The sequence below is a fragment of the Eupeodes corollae genome, chromosome 1 (genome assembly GCF_945859685.1).
Source record: "Eupeodes corollae chromosome 1, idEupCoro1.1, whole genome shotgun sequence".
Classification (NCBI taxonomy): Eukaryota; Metazoa; Arthropoda; class Insecta; order Diptera; family Syrphidae; genus Eupeodes; species Eupeodes corollae.
The window spans coordinates 7,335,242-7,353,678 of NC_079147.1; the positions used below are offsets into that span (position 1 = coordinate 7,335,242).

The 18,437-nt window shown below is 32.4% G+C and overlaps 1 protein-coding gene and 1 non-coding gene across 2 annotated transcripts in view; both read right to left on the reverse strand.

The window, feature by feature from the left end:
* Positions 1–4,240, reverse strand: part of LOC129953688 (atlastin) — a 32,789-nt gene extending 28,549 nt beyond the window's left edge. Inside the window, exon 1 of the mRNA XM_056067021.1 lies at positions 3,987–4,240. The gene's annotated coding sequence lies outside the window, so the exon portion shown is untranslated. The remainder of the gene's footprint in view (positions 1–3,986) is intronic.
* A 4,201-nt stretch (positions 4,241–8,441) lies between these two features.
* Positions 8,442–8,513, reverse strand: Trnag-ucc (transfer RNA glycine (anticodon UCC)). Its single transcript has one exon. It is a non-coding gene; the product is annotated as a tRNA-Gly (tRNA).
* Between the last annotated feature and the right edge of the window lie 9,924 nt (positions 8,514–18,437).

The following is an 18,437-nucleotide window of genomic DNA, read 5'->3' on the forward strand; positions in this document are numbered from 1 at the left end:
TATTGAAAAATTTAGGTGCTGTAGCAATGTAAAAAAGTGAAAAATGTGTTCTACGAGTGAAAGGTTCATTCATAAGGTGCAAGCTGTTTGTGCGTAGATCATAAATTTCTGAGTTTCTACTGGGGATGTTGCCACTTTGTTTAAAAAATTCTTTGAGTACTTTAAAAACATAGAGATGTCTCATTGGTAGAATTTGCAATTCCTTGTATAGGGGCCAACTTGAAGCTAATCGATTTTTGTTAGAAATAATTCTTATCAAGTGTTTTTGTGCTATCAATAGAGGTCTAAAATTATTAGCATAGCACCCACCCCAACTGGTTATACCATATTGAAGTTTTGACTGTGCAAGACCGTTATAAATACATTTTAATACTTTTTTTGAGCAAAATGGTTTTATAAGATACATTTTCCGAGAAACCAACATCAAATGCGATTTTAAAGTGCGAGTATGTTCCTTCCAGTTCAAATTTAAATCAATTAAAACCCCTAAATATTTAAAATGCAATACTGATTCGATTTTAAAACAACTATTGGAGCATTGAAATCTAGGATTAAAATTACTCCTACCACACTTGTGAATAGGTAGAGAAAATTTTTTGCAGTTATGGGCATGAAAGTATAGGTTGTAATTAGGAAGACTATTTCCAGATACTTTCAAGGTCACCAGTTTTGTTTTTTCGCTGATGATAAGCTTATGAGCAGTAAACCATGTCCTTAGTGTTTCTAGATCTTCTTCAATTTTTGTTATACAATCAAATAACGTGCTAAATTGATAAGTGAAGGCTATATCATCTGCAAAAGCAGTAGATGATCCATTAAGTTTTAATTCGAATGTTGAGTTTATATTAATTAGGAAAAATAACGGACCAAGGATAGATCCTTGTGGAACACCATTTTTTAAATAACGGGAATCGCTATAGGTCCCATTTACAACAACTTTTTGTTCCCTTTATATCAAATAGGATTGAAGCCATTCAAAAGTTTTTCCTCTAAAACCTGCACTGTAAAGTTTATCGAGAAGAATGCTGTGTTCAACCATATCAAATGCTTTTGTCATGTCAACAAAAAGTGCAATGGTGGACTTATTTGCATTAAGGCTGCCATATAATTCACTACATAATCGTAGAATAGCATCTTCTGTAGACATGTTTTGTCTAAAACCAGATTGGTTTTTACTAAAAAAGTTATTTTTATCCAAAAACGACATGATTCGCACCTTCATAAGTTTTTCGAAAACTTTGGAGATAGTTGGAAGCAAAGATATCGGTCTATAGTTTGATATATTATTTTTTTTTACCTTTTTTAAAACAGCGGAATAACTTCGGCTCTTTTTAAATTTTTAGGAAAACAACCGCTTTCAACACTTGCATTAAATAAGTACATCAAAACATCCACAACATAAAATGCAATTTTTTTAAGAAGAGTACTAGAAATTTCATCAGAAGTACTTTAATTTTTGTTTTTAAGCGATAGAATAACTTTTAATATTTCTTGTGATGTTATAGAATTATAGACAAAACTATTACATTGTATACCAGACATTAAAATTGAACTAATCGAGCAATCACAACTACAGTAAGAATCAAATCTAGGCTTAATTTTATCAGATATTTCAGTGAAGTATTCATTAATTTGATTAGAAATTGAACTTGGATCAGTAAAGGAAACACCATCAACTTCTAAATTTTTTATTTCAATTGGTTGCCTTTCTTTACCTAAGATGTTATCAACAACTCTCCATTCCTATCTGACATTTCCTCTAGCTTTTAAAAACGCATCCGTATAGAAATTATTTCGAGCAACCTCAATATGTTTCTTAACAGTTTTACAGAGAGAAATGTAGTGTTTTCTAAGACTTTCATTAAGCGGATGTTTTTTACATTTTTTACTAAAAGCATTCTTCCTATTTATGAGTTTGAGGAGCCCTTTATTCATCCAAGGCTTTAAATGCTTTAACCTTGAACTTTTGGTTGACGAAGATGTACAAGATTTGATATGCTTTTCTTAGATTGAAAAGAATACATCAAAAGCTTCAGAAGGGTCACTTTCTAAAAACACTGGATCCCAGAATTCATATTTTAAGCACTCATTTAGTATAAAGTAATCAATATAATTAATGGTTTTTTTGAGATTTTTTTGACGTGGTGTTAATTTCGAATTCAAAAAATTATTCATCGCTATCATTCTGTGGTCTGTTATCATTAGATCATACACTTTTCCATTTGAAGATTTCTTGTAATTTTTAAACCTAGCAATATCTCCTGTGATTTTCTTTAGATTTAAATTTATAAAAAATTCATTCTAATCTGATTTTGTTGACAATTTTGCTCCGCACTACTCGAGTACTACCTTTGGACCTACGATAATCGCATTGCACGTGTTGAGTTTTTGAAGTTTTATTTGCAGCAATTCATTGAATTTATTTAGTATAAATTAAATGTGCAATATACAAAATTTTATAATTCATTTTAATTGTATTCTAGCTCTAGAAACACGCTACAAAAATAAAGATTAACGCACGATGTTCTACACTCATTCATAACTTTCGTAGCTCCAAGATTACATTTACATTTTTCTTATACACCTACATAAATTTATGAACCAATTATTCTTTGTTAACTCATCAAAGAGTTCTTACTTCAACTTATATCTCATGTGATTTTCTTAATCGTTATATACCTACTGATAAATTATGTTAATCGCCACTGTTTAACGATATCGTGGACCGATATAAAGGCACCTCAACCGCTCTAACAGATTATTACTTGTGCTTAGATTCGCAACATGAATCATAGAATACTTATTTTTGAGTTAGATTCATTTTAGGTATATGCTGAATTTTTAAAATATAAGTATTTCAATGGGTTGTATTTATATAAACATGATACCATAACCAACTCAAGGTCATAAGTGTGCAGAATAAACAATTATTGTTGACCGTATTTTACGCAGCAATATATTCAGAAAACATGACCTCAACTACAATGCAGTGTCGTCATTTCCACACCCGGATAAATGAATGTAAAACAAAGTAAAAAAGAAACAACAACAAAACAAAACAACCGATCTAGCAATCAATCGAGACAATGAAGCTTGACCGTGCTAATCGACTTCAAATTGGAAAGTTCAATGATTTATCTTAGTTCGAGTAAAAGAAACCACGACGACAACGAAAACGACGGTAAGAATATTCTTATTCGATTTGCATCTGGTAAATGAAAGTAGGTTGTTGCCCAATCTACCTCTATCTGGCAATGACATGACAAAAGGCTACTCGATCGGTTCAAAGTCCTTTCTCTGGCTACTAAAATAGGCAGGTACTTACTAGACAACTATACAACAATGCAACACACAATTACTTACCTATAACCTGTGCTGTGCTGTGCTGTGCGTACTTCTAGAATTAAAGTTTTTTGCACTTCTAGAAAAAGAAAACACGACAGCCATCGGGGCTGTGGGGCTAGAACATGAAAGGCCCCAAAAGGTGAACGAAAACAAGTGAGAACAACACAAACTTGTGCAACTGGTTCTTACATATTTCCTTCCATTTACACCGAGACCTGAGAATAAAGACATTTTGCAAAGACTAAAGATTCGTTCGTTCCCAATTGGGAACATCAGTTGATGCTACAAAAAGGTAAACAATGTCTGTCTCTTTAATCTTTAATCCCAGGAGTTCCAGTGAACTTTCTACTAACTTTGTCATGAAAAAAATTCCATGAAAGTCGTCTTTTCAATAAAAATAAAAATATAATAACCTGGAACACCCATCTCGGAATTAATTGAATCACATTAGAAGAAGAACGTAGTTTGATTAATTCTAAATTCAAGCACAGAAGGCCCCAATCTGAGGGCACTGCGGACTGTGGGGTTAGTTTAGTTAGTCGGCGGACTTATGGAATGGTAACGTGTTTTACACTCTTTTTCGGTATTTATTTGGAATTTTGGAATTTGTATTATTTTTTTCTTGTATCTATTGTACTTACGTAAAATTGACTTTCTTATTTTGAGATATTTCTCAGTTGAATTTCGTCTGGAGTCGATGTGGGTTCGGGATTTGATGACGAATGAATCAGTTTTTTGAATTTTATTGTAAATTAATTTAGTTGTTTTTTCTTTTTGCTACAAAAAGTAATTTTATTACGAAAAAAACTTAACACGAAGGCTAAAAATTTTGTGACTCGTTTCTCAGCTCGACGGGTATGAAGTTTTATTTTAGCCTTTGTTTTTATCCTAAGTACACATTGGGAGAGAGAGAGATGAGATGATATTGTGTGTGCACGTCAAAGATGAAACGTCATTTAAATTGTTTCTGTCAAAAAAAGAAAGAAACTGAAAATCGACCATGATGAGGAAAATGCAAGTACAGTTGGAGTGAAGACTTTGACAGTACGGAATTCCATATGAAGATATGTTTACACGGGAATTGTATTGAAAAAGGCCGTGTTTGAACTGGATGTTTATTTGTAACATTTTATAAAAACAGATTTTTCTTAGCATAAAATAAAAGGAAAACATATTATTTATAAAAATAGAGGCGTTTCATAGAGCTATAATAAGCTAAACGGTTTGAGACATTAAATAAAGATTACATATGGAAATTATAGCAACGAAATGTTATCACTAATTTGATTCAAAGATATGCCAATTTTTTCTTTGAATTGTTTTAGCTTTCAGTTGAATTTACTTTAATTTTTAAGAGAACATTAAAACTAAATTGTAAGATTGCTGTAAAATTTAAGACCCGTATTATAGCAACGAAATGTCATCATTGATTTAATCCAAAGATATTTTTTGCTCATATTTTAGCGGACGAATGCCAATGGTGTGCATTGTTTTAGCTTTCTATTGGATTTTATTTAGTTTTTTATTTGAAAATTAATAGAAATTATCAAGTGTGTTAACGTGTTGTGATTGATTTCTTAAGATTTTTAATTTATGTTCATTGTCAATTTGTACTCACCGGAGTAATTATTGTAGTTTTGTACAAATTAACTGCAAGATGAAGAAGTCTTTAGTTATGGATGGCGAGGCCACAGAAGTTAAAGACTTGAAGTTTAAAATGGTTACAAATGCAATATTTTTGTTCCTTTCCTGAAATCAAGAGTTAACAACGAGAATCGTTTTTTCTTTTTGGTTTTTTTTTTTGTCACCTTCAAATATGAAGGATGCCAGAAGCCCTTTCATCTTATCATCGTCTTGCATTTTCTAAAAACACTTTTAAAATTTTTAATTTTTCACAGATTTTACCAAAATCAAATTTAACTTTGGAGGTTTTGACAGTTGTTATGGCTTTATAGCAAATTATAGGAACTCAATAGAGTAGGTTTTGTGTGTACTCTTTCTATTGTGTGTTGTAAAATATGTAGCTGGACCGTTGTACTTTTCTTCAGCTCTGTCATGCATATACTTTTAGTATATTTTACTATTTCATATCACGAACGAATTTACGCTCAAGGGGATATGAATACCCTTATAATGATTATACACATTGCGAGTAATTAGGAAGGGAGGATATGATTTAAAAGGAGATACCAATGCACAGAATCTCTCTACTTTACAATACGACCGAAATTGGGTTCAAGGGTAAACTGATGGGCATTCCTAGAAGTACGGGTATTACGGTTGAATTGTTTAAGGGGAGGAATGCAACTGGCTATTTCATTAGAGCATTGTTAATGAAAGACGCGATAAAAAAATAAGAGACATGTAACCTTACGACGGTGCTCGATAGATGGAAAAGTTTCAGTTAGACAACGGTCACCTGTCATTTTTAGAGCCCCCTTTTGAATTATGTCCGGAAGACTCAAGTGGGTTATAGGAGCACTTGACCAAATATGTGAATTGTACTCAAGTTTTGGACGAATAGAGGCTTTAAAAATTATAGCTCAGAAGGGGTAAACAACTTCTTGCATCGATCCCGAATCGGCGGTTTTGCCGTATCGTCGATTTTACCGTATAAGCAAGTGTCAATATAATTTAAATGAGCATATTCAGACGATACGGCATTTAACTGTATACGGCAAAAAATTACCGATTAGGTGGATTTTGTCATTCGGTTTTGTCTCTGCAAATCGTTTTCGGTCGTACGGTAAAAAAAAAAACGATTCGGCTTTTCGTGGCAAGTTTAGACGATTCGATATATACTGTCGAATAGTAGTATATAGTCATTTTTGTGTTTTACAATTTAATTATGCAACTGATAACCGAGTACGGTATACGGTTAAATTACCGTACCGTCTTAATACTCCAACCGAAATACACTGAATCGAGAAAATGTCCGATACAGTGAAAATATCGAATCGTGTGAACGGGCTCTTAGCAGCATTTTTGGCGATGTCAAATATGTGATCATTCCACAACAAGTGGTTTGTAATGCACATACCTAGGACTGATAGCTGTTCAGTCTCCTGCAAGTACCACCCATTGATAGTGGCATTGGGTTAGGGTTACGCTTTTGTGACAGTAGACAGCATTGAGTTTTCGAACACGGTTTTTGAATCCCCATTGAACAATGCTGTCAAGAACCACTGCCTTTGGTAGTCCACATCCGAAGAACAAGGATGAAAATCTAAAAACGAATATGATAAGCAGAGTGTACTGTCATCAACGAAACAATGTAGTGGGTTAGAAGTTTCAGACAAAAGATCATTTATAAAAATAAGGAAGAGCGTCGGAGACAAGATGGAGCACGGACGAACGGAGTTATAACTATCATTGTTTTTCATCATTGAAAACAGACATTTTAACATTTTTTAAAGGTCGTTTATAGCGATCATTAGAAATTAAATATATTTAAAAATAATTAATGACAGAAATCTGTCATTGGAATTGTGTGAAATTTTTACACAAATCAGTTTAACGATTCGTTTCACTTTTGAACACAAAAGTATCAGCTGTTCAGGAAAATTAAATTCCGTCCGGAAAATAAAAAAATACGTTTGTATTATAGATTATGGTTCCTCTGGGCAACATACGGCACTATAGTTTATGAATTGTATTTCGATCCTAACTTTTTGCATAGTTGACGAACTTAGTCCGAGTCAGCGTACCAAAATAAAACTAAATTTTTATTTTTTGTTTGCAATTATAAATATAAAATAACACAAGAAAGTCTATGGAACTCAAAGATTGTTTTTATGTTGAGCAATACTAAAAAAACATAAAAAAAGTAAGATTTCAATGTATAGGTATTATTTTAATGGATTCTAGTGTAACACTGCCTAAAAAATTTTGTAGGACATGCTTATGTATAAAAAAAAATAAACAAAAGTTGATACGTCAGTTGAGTTAAAAAATATCAAAGTAATAATAAAGTCTTGCATAGGTTATCTTGGAAAGATGGATTTTTAGATACCTTGTTGAACGAGTTGGATAGCTGTATAGAGATAGCCAACAAAAGCAGATAAACATTTAAGCTTCGAAGTCATAATTGTTGTCAGTAAACATTTAATCTTTTCTGTACAGAATCTATCTATCCTCAAATACAACTTCAACTAACATTTTGCATCTTTTTGTTTACCAACAAATACAAAAGAGCTGAAATCAATTTTCAAGTTTATTGAAATTTAACCATGTGTTAAATCAGCTGTTCTGTCAGGTACCTACATACCCTAATTTTTTGATATCTCAGCTGTTTTTGATCAGCTGTTATTTTACATGTAAAACACTAACAAAAAGGTATCCGGATACCCTATCTGTCTGAGATTGAACGCAACCATCTAGTGTCAAATGCACCAACGTCTAAGAATGAAAGCCTTGAACATTGCTTTTCATACTCGAAGAATAGTCAAATCTCTATGCAAAACAGGATTTTACTTTAATTTGTATCGACAGTGACTCTGAATCCAAGAATTGAATTTTTATGATTCGATTTCTCAAAAATATGTTTTACACAGTTTAAAAAGTATGAACAAAATTGCAAAGTTAACTTTATTGATAAATAAAACAAAATAGTGAATTGTGATTATATTTTATTCTTCTATCCGTTAATCTGTCAGAAAAAATTCCCATAAATAGAAAAAACAAATGTCAATAGTGGTTCATAACGCATACACCAGTGTTTTGATGTTAAATAAAATGTCCATTGTCAACAAGAAATGTGACATTCAAAATTAGGTATGTTCGATTCAATAATTCATTTAGCAAAGAAAATTTATCTGAAACCTACTTTAAAGGAGATATCAAAGTGTGTCAAAATCAATAGATTGGGAAAAGCGGATGTGCAGATCAAAACGTAGAACTACATACTCTTTCTTCGAAATTAATGAAATTTATGTTTTTTTCAAGATAAAGAAAACACCAATTCATGGTCAGGTCCAATTCAACAGTTTCTCAAATTGATAAAAAAAATAGTTAATGTAAAAATTGTACAGAAATTACCTGCGCTTGGCCTTATACTTCAATTTACCGTTAGGAGCTTTTGAAAATTTAAAAAAGTGTGCGTCGGCCGGGAATCGAACCCGGATCAACTGCTTGGAAGGCAACTATGCTAACCATTACACCACCGACGCAACTGAAAGTATAGGGTAAGAATTTTTATAAAACATGTCCTTTACTACAATTCTCTTGAAACAATTTTGTTTGAAGCCCTATTATGTGAAAGAAAATTCCCTTAAAAAATTATTTAAAGAATCATCATGAACGGGAAAGAGGGAAGCTACACGCCATGAAAACATATTGAAAACATCAATGAAACTAACATAGGGATTGGATTGGATTGGCTTCACCAAGTAGTGAATTTCATGCGGTGACTATTCAGTGAAGTGAATTGTAGTTGATGAAAAATACCGTGAAGGCGTGAATTCACACCGGTGAGTTTACTAGGTTATTGGAGTTGCTGTTTATGTTGTTTATTCATAAATGAATATTGACCAGTGATTTCATAAGACAAGCAAAAAATGTTACTCATTTATTGGTGCAAAATGAGCTGGTGAAAAATGTCTTGAATGTGCATTGAAACTACTGTTTTCAATCTCACCCTCAATGTCACTCTCTATTTGCCTTTAATATCTATCAACCATTTGATGAATCAGTATTATGAGTATCAACTTTTAATGTTTGAGCCGATTGTGAATAGTTTATTGTGAATGATTTTTTGTTCTCGTTTGACGTTTATCTTTTTTTTTTAATGCTGCTGGTTTAAGTACATCTGGATCTGGAATGGATTGCTGACTTTTAAACGGTTTGAGTTTTTCCTTAATATCGCTTAACACCTCCAGAAAGGCTTGTTTGGGAAGCCTGAAGTTTTGAATGAATCTGCAATGAAGTTTCATCAGCCAATGCAAGAATTAAAGAAAAGTATCTTATTACACGTGCTCGTCCAAATCAATTGCGTTTACTACACGATAACTCCCTTCGAAAACCCATTCCATCGAAGTCATAATTCCTTAAATTTTGTTTGCTTTGAAAATCCTGAAATATAAGTATTTTGTTTGCGCAAAAATATAACAAAATTGATAGTTAATAGTCATAACACCAATTCATCAAAAATATTGCTATGTATCTAGTTGATAGCTATAATAGGGCTAAAAAGCTGGCGCGCTATTACTAGCAAAGGCCTCCTTTCATATTTAAACTATCCCTTTCTTGCTTTGCCTATACCAAAACTAATTTTAAATTTAAATTTAATTAAACACAAATTGTACCAAATTATTAAAATAATATTCACTTTTTAACACTTTTATGTTGACTTTTTTCACTTTTAAATTTTTTTTTCTTTTCAATCACTATTCCATTAAATATCGGCTTCACGCAATTGTTGACACTGTGAACAATGGACTTCAAATGAAAAAATAAACAACAGAAGAAAAGGATTATATGTAATGAAAACAACGGCGCGTGGTGCGTGGCGCTTCGCACTTAACCTAATTACTGGAAAACCCAAACTAAATTTGCAACTTTTCTTTTTCTCTTAAAAAGAACAATGCTTGAACTTACCCGGACATTGTGCATTGTTGTTGCAAATAACTTTGTTTCTAGAAGCAAACCACGCTGAGGATCGTGAACCAAAGTTTTTATGATATGTAAAAAACCCAAACGTTGCTATCCTTCAACCATCCGTTGCCGGCCTCTTTCGTCGGTAGTTGTTGTTGGAAATAACTTTGTTTCTCGAAGCAAACCAGGCTGACGAACGCGAACGGCAATTTTGTTATATGTAAAAAACCCGAGAGTTGAAATTCTGAAACTGAGGCCAATCTCCGTATAACTATTCAGTGGCAGGTATAAAAAGAAGCGAAGACAAATAAACAACACGAAACCCATTTCATGTTTCATCTTGAGGGAAATATTTTACAAAGAAAATGAAAGGGTGGATTGAATGATCATAGGACAAACGCAATGTCTTTTAGTAATGACTTCATTGCATTTTATTCCTCAAGTGAATTTCTACTGGGAGAGGAACTGTCACAATTTTGAAGGGAAATGTCACGCATGCCTACTTGAATAACTTTATGAATCAGTTGTTCGTTTTAGCTTGGCAATCCAAGATGGCTTCCGAGGATTAATATCTTTATTAGAGTGTTAAACGTCAAGTTACTTGAGATATACTTTATTTGACATTTCTTTGTTTAAATCTTTGGCAATTTGAATTATGGAGAAGTAGGTTTAGGTAGGACAATTGAGAAAAGAGTTAAGATTATTGAAGAGATTTTTAAATGCAGTTCAATGACTTTAGGAAGAAGGCGTCTCATAATTGTATAATTGTTCTCCTTCACACTTTTTTAAATAAATTAGAAATGTTAAAATGTACATTAAATTTATATGAACAGTTTTGAAACACAGAATTCACGATCAGTTGCAACATGCAACTCGTTTTAAAAGTGTAAAGACGTTAAAAGTAACAGCTTAAAACAGTTTTGCGCTTCTACGACCAATGTGTCAAATAAGTTCTTTATTTATTTGTTTGAAATTAGACAGTTTTACTGATTAAGTAAGACAATATCAGAAGTTGAAAGTTAACGAACAGGCCTAGTATAACATAGGAGAAGAACAGACGCTTCTAAGGTAATTCGAAAAATAAGTTGCCACCTTATGGCTGAAACACAAACACGCTTCGGCTTCGCCTGACGTTTACGAGTTCAGCCAATAGGAATTCAATGCTTGCTATCACAATGAAGCTTTGACCTCACGTTTTCTTTGACAATCGTAAGGAAAAGAACGCAAGGTGACTCTAAACGGAAGCTCTAGTTCAAATGTCTGATAGCTCAACAGCTATAAAAAAGTCAACAAACAAACTACATTTACTTTTTGAGGATTTCCTTTTGGTTATTATATTATTATGTATATTATATATAATTTTTTCGATTTCAAAATTCATTTTTTAACTGTACGAAAAATCAAAACAAACTTTTGAGAAAAAATAACTGCTGCTAATGTGTGTGCTGTGTGGTTTTAAAAATTTCATTCAAAGCAACCTCGAAGCGGGCCCATCGTAATGCAGATAAAACCGAAGCTTAAACGTGTTTCTGTTAGAGCCGCTATTAAAATAGTGTGAATTTGCAATTTTGTGTTATAATGGGCGCTTGTGATTACATACTCAAAATAATTTATAGCTTTCTGAACTGTATGTATTGGTGTTCTTCACAAAAACACCAGGAGAGTGGACTCCACTTAACAAGATAAGAAGTTTTGGAAGGCAATTCAAGAGGTAAAGCAACGAAATACAATATTTTTGTCCAAATTACTAGAGTGGAGCTATAGACCGAAAAAGGTGGACCGGGAGGCTATATTCATCAAGAGTACTAACTACGTTTATTGTACACCTACTACAACTGTGATTGCTTAACAACCATTATTTCGTTGTTAAATGACAATGTTCAGGCTTAAACTATAATGTCTCCTTTATTCTTTAACTACGTTAAACTGCAACTGTGATTGCTTGACAACGCCTTATCTTAAGTGGTTTTTTGATTTCATACTTACTTTAAAATCTGTGAACTCTTAAAAGGTAAAATAAAAAGTTGATTTTCATTAATTTAACTGTTTTTTATTGTTTTGTTTTTTTTTTTTCTTGAATTTTAAACAATGTTTTTAAAGAATAAAATAAAAAATAGACACATTATTCAAAAAAAACTTTAAAACTATAAAATTTTTACCACTAGGGTTTGAAAGCAAGCACTGGAGGCCCATGAAATTCATTAATATTATTTTTTTAATTTTAATTGTTATGCACAAACACTGATGCTAACTGACGATGACCTTTTTCAAGTTCTTCCTTGGAATTGTAGATATTATTGGAGATTCTAAGCAGAATGAAATATGTTGAAATCTTTTGTAATTTTTCTGAAGTTAAAATTATTTTAGATTATTTTAAATTTTTTGTAACACATACAGTCAAGCTGCTTCATTCAAAAGAAAAATAAAAAACATGTTTTAAAAAAAATTAGAAAAGCTATCATAAAATATGTCAAACTAATAAACAAAATTTCTGCTTTAATATATTGGGTATATCTTTTAATATCAACCCAAATAAATAATGTAATAGCAGTGCATGAGTTTAACACTGATTATGGTTACAATTTCATAAGTACCTAATGTCCATTTTGAAATATAAATGATAGCACGAATTAATTTAAAAGTAAATCAAATTTTTAAGCGAATTATGATATTTTAATGCACTGTAAGTTCTGGTTACTTTTTTTTACGTATATGAAAACATCCACTTAAGAATTACATATATTATTTTTTTATAAATGAAATAAGATATTCGATATTTTTTGACTTAGTCTTTACAGGGCCTAAACACATTTTAAAAACTAAAACAGAAACTACCAAACTTTTCACATTGGAATGAGCAAAAGACAAAAAATAATGCCATTTTCGATTAAGCGCGTCCTAATGATCACGTACGTTGTTGACCACACTGTAATCATTGTCAATTGTAACTATGTTCGTGATGGAAATAATATGGTCGTGTTCACCGCAGTATAAAGCTACTCTTACATTGCAACAAAAGATTTAATGAAAACAAATTAGAAAATTACAAAGTTTATTAAAATATTATCAATATTTTTACGAGGTGCAAACAATTTTCAATTATTAAGGTGAGTTCTTTTGACTTCTTTTTAGTTTCAGCGATGCTTTTAAACAATCCATATTATTTAATTAACTTATGTGTACAACAATAAACAAAAATTCGTAAATATGGTTTCTTTTAGAGGTTTTTCCATAATCTTTCTTTATTAAAATATTATACTTCCGATAATATATTTTTTCTAAAAATTGAAATATAAAAATCGTGAAAATACTATACAAAAATTTATTGTAACTCTGGCTGCCTGAGAAATTAAATTTTCAAAAACCATTTTTAAACTATTATATGTTCCTTAACTTTTATTTTCAGGAATATTTTTTTACTTGAAACATGAACACTGTGGCGCTCAAATTATCTTCATGTCAATGGTGTGTAACGTAAATTTTTCTTCCAAACACTACTAAAAAATTAGTAATTCTAAATGAAGGCACTTGTCACCTTGCCAAGTTACGTTATTTATATGTTTGAACTTTGTTTGAGAAGACACGCACCTCACAGAAATTTTTAATGAATATAACTTTATTTATTTTAAACACTATATTTTATTTTAAACTACATACACCGATGTTCAGAGCTTTCGCAATTAGACTGTAGAAAGGTAATTTATTTAAAATGAAAGACCATGTTTTTTTAGGAATAAGCTCATTTAATCATTTAATGTGTACGGTGTGACTATTGTGTGGAATTAATACACTAACAGATATCAGTATAGCTAGAAAAAATACGGGATCGCTTGAATGAGTTTCTAGCTTAGGGACTACTACAAAATATGATTTTTAAGGACTGGTTGAAAATTGTAATTTCGCCACCCTTCAAACATCAGATGCAGAACGGTTCCAAACATATTTGTCTTTTGCTGCGAACTTATATAAACATTTATATCAGAGTCCCCAATAATGCATGAGTTAAACTCAAATTAATAAATAAAAAAAAAAACGAGGACAAAAATGATTTTATTTACTTAATTTTGTTTTTCCTACGTAAAACTAGATGCTCTGAATAACACACCCAAAAAAATCGGTTGTAGAAATGATGAAAACCGAGGTTGTTTTGATTGCATTCGTTGTTATAATCGACCCGACAACCAATGTTGTCAATTTGACATTGACATGGTTGTGTAACTAATCATAAAATTGTAAAAATCACAATGCCTGCTGTAGAAATGAAAACCAGAAAAAATAAGAAAACAACACCATTTGCTGCAGAATCTACTACAATATTGTAAAAAATACAAGTTTCATTGTGCCTTTCAACATTTTTTCAGTCAAATTGTCAAATTGAACGCCATGTTGTAGAAAATAAAATTTTCGTAGTGATTTTCACAACTTTTTGCAGTCAAACTGAAGGCTTTGTTGTAGAAAATACAAATTTCGTTGCAATTTCTACAATTTTGTGCAGTCAAATTGAACGCTATGTTGTAGAAAATAAAAAGTTCGTAGTGATTTTCACAACTTTTTGCACTCAAATTGAACGCTATGTTGTAGAAAATAAAAATTTCGTTGTAATTTCTGCAATTTTTTGCAGTCAACTTGAAATATTGTTAATTATAATTAGTTTTTGAGATATTCTCGTTCGAATATCACAAAAAATATTTTTTTTTTCACAAAACTGTGATTCTAAAACAGTTAAACCATTTGGTTCTTAGACAGCACCAGCGAATATCTCAAAATCTGAAAGTAATAAACAATTTCTTGCTTCGAATTTGAGTTAACCACATCAAAAACCTTCGAAAAGGCATGATCTTGTTTAGATTACCAAAATTTCTGTTTCAAAATAACAAATAAAAACATACAAATTCAATATTTAACATATTTTTTTATTCAACACTAATTATTATTATCAACAAAAAATCATATGTGCTTATTTCTAAAAACTTTTGACCCATCATTCAGGGTATTAAGGTGAATGGGTGGACTTGTGAATGTGTTAATATTATATTTTTGATAGATTAAAATTGCTCAAAAACTTCCAAATTTAAAAGAAAAGAAGGTGAAGGCAACGGCGACGACGAATTGCTTACGCACGGATTATTTTCACTTTCAGCATTTTGAGACAGGACAAAAATATCATCACTATTAATTTTTAATGTATAAATTGACACAAGAAAACACGATGACCGACCTGATCGAACTGCGAACGCGAAGCGAATGAGTTAAAGTTAAGTTAATAACGGACAATGCAATGTGACTTCAACAGATGGTTGCAGATTTGATAACATTGTTGTGAATTCAACAAAATTGGATGTTGAAAGCACAACTTTTTGTCGATTTGAGATTTTTGGTTGTCGATTTGAGTGAATTGTCGTGAATTCAACAAAATTGGATGTTGAAAGTACAACTTTAATACCGAAGTGGAAGGTTTTAGATTTTTTTTGTCGACTTGATTACCATCTTGTGAATTCAACAAAATCGGTTGTCATTTTCACATATTTTTGAATAATTTATAATTTGATAAATTTAGATTGTATAAATTTCAGACTTTTTTGGTGCGGATTTCACAAAATTCATGATAGCTGTAGGTATTTTATTTTCCCCAGCGCTGATCCAGATTGAATTTACTTTCAGAATTACATTCAGGTATAAAAAAAACAAGACAAGTCCCAGTGTTGTGTGTATTTTTTGTTATTTTGAAAACAAAATCCAATCCGGATCAGATATGGGCGTACAGCTAATGATGTAGAATTGTCAACCAAAATTGACAACCAAAATTGACAACACGTTGTAAATTCTACAACAAGAAACTGCGATAATTTTCACAATTTTGTTATAAAAATGATAGCAAATCGGTAAAACTAACAAATAATTGTCAATTTGATCACAAATTCTGTTGAATATACAAATAAACAGTTAGTTGTAAATTTGATTGCATCTTGTTGTGAAATTTACTGTAGAGATTTTTTTGGGTGCATGGGCTTGTTTGTACTCTTCGTCGATGTAAAATTCAGGAGTGAAAGCGTAAGGAGATTTCACATTCACTATGTTGATAATCAGAAAGATTTCCTTCAAACTGATTTGCTACGTTTTGTCGGTTGTTTCTGTGACTTACAAACAAGTTAAAGAGTTCTGACCGTTTATAAATAATGTATATATTTTAAATTTTGTATATAGTACTTAAAAATATACAACAATACCAAGTCTGCTTGGTTAATCTAAACCTTGGTTGTTGCAACAGTAATGTACCATTTCAATTTTACTTTTTCTTATTTTAAATGAACTATGAATGTGATTGAGTGATTATTTTTACGATACTTTAAAAGCGCAAATATCAACCACTCTGCTTTACTGATTTATTATTAAACCTTGCTTCTTCAAATACGTTTGTGATTGTATTTTCATTTATTAAAATATTTTTAAAAATTAACTATAAGAGTGATCATTGAATTAATGTTTATGGTATTTAAAGGCAACAAAATATCACCAACGTCTAGTTTGTTGATTTAAACATGAAAAGTCTTGGTTGAATCATCACAGATGTACTCAATTTCACAAATTTATTAGGTTTTTGTTGCTTACGACAATGCACGTCGTAAGCAACAATGAAATCAACAATTGAATTATCGTTTTACATTTAATTCATGTTTGAATCAGCTAGGTATGTTATTGATATAACTATTTTTATGATACTTAGCACGAATAAAAATCAACAATGCTCGATTAGTTGATTCGATCACGACGCCTTAGTTGATTCGACTACAAAAGTAGTGATTTTCACAATTTTTTCTGAATTGTCAACCAACAATGGAAAATACTTGAATCAACGAAGCTTTTTTCTTTCGGTGTATCAATCTACGCCTACGCGCCATCGTGTGCGGTTTTCGGTGATGTGTTTCGGCGCCCTCCAACTCTTGCCTTAAGACGCTGATTCCGCCTCGACTGTCCTGCGCCATGTGCTTCTCGGCCGTCGAGCTCTTCATGCTTCTTGCGTGAGCGGATTCAAATGCATTGCTTGGTCGTCGTTATCTTTTCGAAGCGTATGTCCAATGCATTGCCACTTACACCTTCGTATAATAGAGTCTATAGGTTCCTGATCTGTCCTTTTATGAAGGACCTCGTATGATATACGGTTTGGTTAGAAAATATTCAGGATGTTGCGAAGACATCTATTAACGAAGGTTTGTAGCTTTCTTGTAATGGCAGAAGTCCACTTTTCCCACCGGTTGCGAGAAAATATTCATTTGAGGGGATGATGGTTGGGTTCCGAGGCTGATCATTTTTGTTTCGCTGATATTAATTTTCAGCCCCACGACTCCTGCTTCTCTCTCCTCATCATCCGCGTAATCCAAGTGCTTTAAATAGGATGTCAAAGTCCATTCGATCCCTCCGCTACGTGACAAAGCTGCGCGCTATTCATCGCTTATCACCAACAAACCAATATTGGTTACAGAACGCAGCCCTGTCTGACTCTGCTACGGATTTCAAAATCCTTTGACAACCTACCATCGTGCAGTGTCTGACACTTGGATCCATCATATTTTGCTTTAATAATAGCAATTGGTATTTCTGGGATGCCTCTCATCCGCAAAACTAATCAGATATACTCCCTGTTAACGCTATCAAAGGCCTTTTCGAAGTCGGTGAACAGCAGGTGTAGTGGTGCTCGATGTTCAATGCACTGTTCATAATGATCCGCAGGGTGTTGATATGATCAATACATGATGTTCCAGCGCAGAATCCTGCTTCTTTGGCCATCGAGTGTGGCCTCATGGTGTTCTCTGATGCGTTCCACTATGATTTTTGCTACTATTTTGGCAACAGCCCATAGAACGCAAGTTCTACTCCAGTTTTTTTGGGATCTTGACGATCATTTTCGATCCCTTTTTCGACTCATCGGTAATTTTTTTTTCGGTGGTCCCAAACTTCTTTTATGAGCGAATGAAGCTGTTCTCTTGATGACGTTGGTGCTGTTTGTAAAAGCTCTGCCGGAATTTCATCAGCCCGTACCCATTTGTTGTTCATCTTTACTGGAAGCGGAAGGTGCGGTGCGGATTCGGGGATTAGTTTGTTCGTGTGTTCGGGCGTGTCAGAAATCATAAAAAGGCTACACGCTGTTTGCAAACACTCGGTTTAAAACCGAGAAATAGTGTTGTTTCCGCCTTCTGACTTGTTCATCCACCGAACTTCGCAAAGTGCCGTCTACTTCTTTCACTAGGCATTGCTTTGGGCTGTTCGCACCGGTCAGCTCTTTGGTTACTCTCTTAACGGTCCTACTGACGCACCTGTTTGCAGCATCTTCTGCAATTTGTTTTTTTTTTCTTATTGGTATTTATTTTCAGAGAACTGAATGATATATTTAGATTGGTAATTGTCACATTTGTGATCATCATCTAAAATTACCTAATATTCCATCTGCGTAAGGTGATTACAAATTATCCGAAATTTGGCATCACTTAGGAAGAAAAGCATTG